General features: G+C 45.6%; 1 long non-coding RNA gene across 1 annotated transcript; it reads left to right on the top strand.

The window, feature by feature from the left end:
* Nucleotides 1–1,419, top strand: LOC142468071 (uncharacterized). Its single transcript, XR_012788575.1, has 2 exons — nt 1–476; nt 509–1,419. It is a non-coding gene; the product is annotated as an uncharacterized LOC142468071 (long non-coding RNA).
* The last annotated feature ends 3,670 nt before the right edge of the window (nt 1,420–5,089 follow it).

Below are 5,089 nucleotides of genomic sequence, written 5' to 3' on the forward strand. Positions count from 1 at the left end.
AGCGGGATAGGGGGGACGAGAGGAGGGAGTGCGGGGGGACGAGAGGAGGGAGTGCAGGGGGACAGGAGAGAGTGGGATAGGGTGGAAAGAGGAGGGCGTGCAGGGGGCAGTCTGACCATAGAGAGCAGGGAAAGGGGGAGACAGAAAGAGGCAGGGGTGTGCTGGCCCTTCCGTGCCCTGTGTGGGTTATAGGGGGGACAAGTAAATGCACCGAGGGGTATATACAGTGTGCAAAGGAGTTACCCAGGCCTCTCCTCCAGCATTTCATGGGTTAACCTGTCCTCACTGCCATTAACCCCTTCACTGCCAGCTCTGCTATCAGTGCATCCCGGGGATGACTTTGACTCTGGATGTCTATACATTGGTACCTGCAGATATAGGTGCCTGCAGTTATAGGTGCCTGCAGATATAGGTGCCTGTAGATATAGGTATCTGCAGATATAGGTATCTGCAGATATAGGTGCCTGCAGATATAGGTGCCTGCAGATATAGGTATCTGCAGATATAGGTAGCTGCAGATATAGGTACCTGCTCATCACTGGAGCTCCGTATTTAACCTGTTCAGGGAATGGGGGAGCAGGGTGGGGGGGTATTAGCGGCCATTTCAGGAGCCTTCAGCACTGAATAAGTTAAGTAGGAGGGGTGAGGTACAGATGTTTGGGGTACAGATGGGTGAGGTACAAGTGTGTGAGGTATAGATTTTGGGGTACAAATGTTTAGGGTACAGATGTGTGGGGGTACAGATGTGAGGTGCAAATGTTTGGGGTACAGGTGGGTGAGGTACAGATGTGTGGGGGTACAGGTGGGTGAGGTACAGATGTGGGGGGGTACAGATGTGAGGTGCAAATGTTTGGGGTACAGGTGAGTGAGGTACAGATCTGCAGGGTTACAGATGCGTGAGGTACAGACGTTAGGGGGTACAGATGGGTGAGGTACAGACGTTTGGGGGTACAGATGGGTGAGGTACAGATGTTACGGGTACAGGTGGATGAGGGACAGATGTGTAGGGTTACAGATGTGTGGGGGTACAGGTGGGTGAGGTACAGATGTTTGGGGTACAGGTGAATGAGGTACAGATGTTTGGGGGTACAGATGGGTGAAGTACAGATTTAGGGGTACAGGTGGGTGAGGTAGGATGATATTTCCAGGGGGGCCTGCCGTGTGTTTCCTGATGTACTCCGAGTATTAGGAGAATGTTTTAGTCCTAATTTATCTACTATGTTTTTGTAACTACTTTCTAATAATAAAGGACAGAAAGTCTGGCCCCCCTGGTGAATGGGGGGCTGGGAAGTGGGGGGGGGGGCACGATTTATACTGTAGAGAAATATTTTAAATTATGAAGCCGAAATGAGGGAAAGTTTATACGAGGGAATTCAACAAATCTTTGTAAGTAATAATAAATAAATTGTGAAATTCTAACGGAAAGTGTCACTTTTTTTGGTGTTTCCTATTATATAAATCTTTTATACAGCTATAGCTGCTCTCCTGAGTGCCTTATTGCCTGGCAGCGACCCTGTAACATCTTATTACAGTAACCCAGCTCCTGAGTGCCTTATTGCACCGGCAGTGACCCTCTAACACCTTGCTGCAGTAACCCACCTCCTGAGTGCCTTATTGCACCGGCAGCGACCCTGTAACACCTTGCTGCAGTAACCCACCTCCTGAGTGCCTTATTGCCCCGGCAGTGACCCTGTAACACCTTGCTGCAGTAACCCACCTCCTGAGTGCCTTATTGCACGGCAGCGACCCTGTAACACCTTGCTGCAGTAACCCACCTGAGTGCCTTATTGCACCGGCAGCGACCCTGTAACACCTTGCTGCAGTAACCCACCTCCTGAGTGCCTTATTGCCCCGGCAGTGACCCTGTAACACCTTGCTGCAGTAACCTACCTCCTGAGTGCCTTATTACCCCAGCAGTGACCCTGTAACACCTTGCTGCAGTAACCCACCTCCTGAGTGCCTTATTGCCGACAGTGACCCTGGACCACCTTATAAAAGGAGCCCATTGGTCAGGAAGGGGTTGGCTGGGTTTTGGCAGTGGGACCCTGTGCCCTTTTTTCCCATGATCCCCTGCTCAGGACCCCTGTCCTGTACGAGGTCGCCCGCTGACCTGACCCATTGCTGGGACATTCTTGCAATGCCTGGCACAGGTGGTAATGTGATAAGGACTGTGACTAACGGACTCGCACACAGCATTAATGATTAATACCTGGAGCCCAGCCGGACACACACACAACTGCGCCAAGTCAAACAGTGGCGACACCAGCAATCCTCGCCCACAGAGCTAACAGTCTAATGCTCCTGCCAGAGCTTAACTTAACACTCTCAGTTCCTAATTGCTTTGTTTCAAAGTAATAGGAGTTATAGGGAGCGGTTATATGGGGTAATAGGAGGAGTTATAGGGAGAGGTTATATGGTGTAATAGGAGGAGTTATAGGGAGCGGTTATATGGTGTAATAGGAGGAGTTATAGGGAGCGGTTATATGGTGTAATAGGAGGAGTTATAGGGAGCGGCTATTTGGGGTAATAGGAGGAGTTATAGGGAGGGGTTATATGGGGTAATAGGAGGGGTTATAGGGAGCGGTTATATGGGGTAATAGGAGGAGTTATAGGGAGCGGCTATATGGGGTAATAGGAGGAGTTATAGGGAGCGGTTATATGATGTAATAGGAGGAGTTATAGGGAGCGGTTATATGGTGTAATAGGAGGAGTTATAGGGAGCGGCTATTTGGGGTAATAGGAGGAGTTATAGGGAGGGGTTATATGGGGTAATAGGAGGGGTTATAGGGAGCGGTTATATGGGGTAATAGGAGGGGTTATAGGGAGCGGTTATATGGGGTAATAGGAGGAGTTATAGGGAGCGGTTATATGGGGTAATAGGAGGGGTTATAGGGAGCGGTTATATGGGGTAATAGGAGGAGTTATAGGGAGCGGTTATATGGGGTAATAGGAGGGGTTATAGGGAGCGGTTATATGGGGTAATAGGAGGAGTTATAGTGAGGGTTTATATGGGGTAATAGGAGGAGTTATAGGGAGCGGTTATATGGGGTAATAGGAGGGGTTATAGGGAGCGGTTATATGGGGTAATAGGAGGAGTTATAGTGAGGGTTTATATGGGGTAATAGGAGGAGTTACAGGGAGGGGTTATATGGGGTAATAGGAGGGGTTATAGGGAAGGGTTATATGGGGTAATAGGAGGAGTTATAGGGAGGGTTTATATGGGGTAATAGGAGGGGTTTTATGGGAGGGTTATATGGGGTAATAGGTGGAGTTATAGGGAGGGGTTATATGGGGTAATAGGAGGAGTTATAGGGAGGGGTTATATGGGGTAATATGAGGGGTTATAGGGAAGGGTTATATGGGGTAATAGGAGGAGTTATAGGGAGCGGTATATGGGGTAATAGGAGGGGTTATAGGGAAGGGTTATATGGGGTAATATAAGGAGTTATAGGGAGGGGTTATATGGGGTAATAGGAGGAGTTATAGGGAGCGGTTATATGGGGTAATAGGAGGAGTTATAGGGAGGGGTTATATGGGGTAATAGGAGGAACTCTTTTATTGAAAAACATTTCCAGAATTACATTTCATAGAACAATTTACAAACGTAAACTGCACATTATGTACAAACTTACATTATACAAATATTAGCTCAGCATTTGTTCCAATCTTTCTCCTCTCGGCAGCACCTTCACATTTCCCTCATATACATTTTTAATTGAAACTAAATAAAAGCCTTAGAAAACAAAGGGAGGATTGGGGAGTGATCACAGGGCCACACTAATTGAGTAAAGTGAAAAAGTATATAACAATAATGGTAATTGTAAATGTGGGTGCAAACTGTGAACTGATAAGTGAATCAGGCAAAAAGAGGGGGAAAGGGAACACAAAATGAATGAGTCCCCTAAAGAATTCACTAACTGCACACCTACATAATGTAAAATCTAACTTTTAATGAATTTACTTAAAACATATATTACCAAACGTAGTGTACTATGTGTTTTTAAAAATGAATTAAATATTCAATAACGTGCAACCCTGTCAATAAATGTATGATAATCATACATTTATTGACAGGGTTGCACGTTATTGAATATTTAATTCATTTTTAAAAACACATAGTACACTACGTTTGGTAATATATGTTTTAAGTAAATTCATTAAAAGTTAGATTTTACATTATGTAGGTGTGCAGTTCGTGAATTCTTTAGGGGACTCATTCATTTTGTGTTCCCCTTCCCCCTCTTTTTGCCTAAATAAAAGCCTTAACTGCCAGATTCATTTATAAAAAAAAAAACGATATTACTTCTTTTCCCCCACATTATCCCCCAATAACCCAAACCTCTTAATGGCCACAGAAGGTGGGATCATGTCCGAGTCTGTCACAATGGAAACGTCCATATTATGCTCCTCTTCGGATAAGGAAAGTTCCTCTACATCATCACAGGGTCTTCAGCTCTTGACCCCCAATCCCTCCTAAGAACAGAAAAATGATTCTTTACAGGCACCTGAGGAACTTTACCAGCAGGACCTGCGGGGTGTCGAAGAGTCCTTCCAAGTCTTTTTACTGTGCCCTTCTTCCTTCTTTTAGCCTGTATCCAATTCTGCATTCTGTTTTTATCATTTATTGCCCACCAGGATTACACTCTTGGTAAGTTCATCCATTGTTTTCTCACTGTTCTCCTTCTGGAAGTGAGTTTGAGGAGGTTCCCTCTAAGGGATCTTCTAATATTCCTTGGGCCATGACTACACAATCTGTAAATTCTTCTTCCGCCAGTAGATCTGGGCGAACTCCGTCTGCAGGTGGATCTGGGCAAACTCCTTTCCCAGGCTGATCTAGACAGATTCTGTCAGCAACTTTCAATGCGCGATCATAAAGTGCTTCATTTTCTTCAAAATCCACTTCCTGCTCCCAAAGTCCTGAAATATTATGCCATGCCTCTGCACAACTCCAATAGGAATGTCCAAATTTACCACATAAATTACATTTAATCTTTGCACAACTTGCCCTCTTGTGGCCAAAGGACTGGCACAAGTTGCACTTTAGCACATCTCATGTATTACTTAAGTGTCTGCTGAACCACATTTATGG

The sequence above is a fragment of the Ascaphus truei genome, chromosome 17, assembly GCF_040206685.1.
Source record: "Ascaphus truei isolate aAscTru1 chromosome 17, aAscTru1.hap1, whole genome shotgun sequence".
Lineage (NCBI taxonomy): Eukaryota > Metazoa > Chordata > Amphibia > Anura > Ascaphidae > Ascaphus > Ascaphus truei.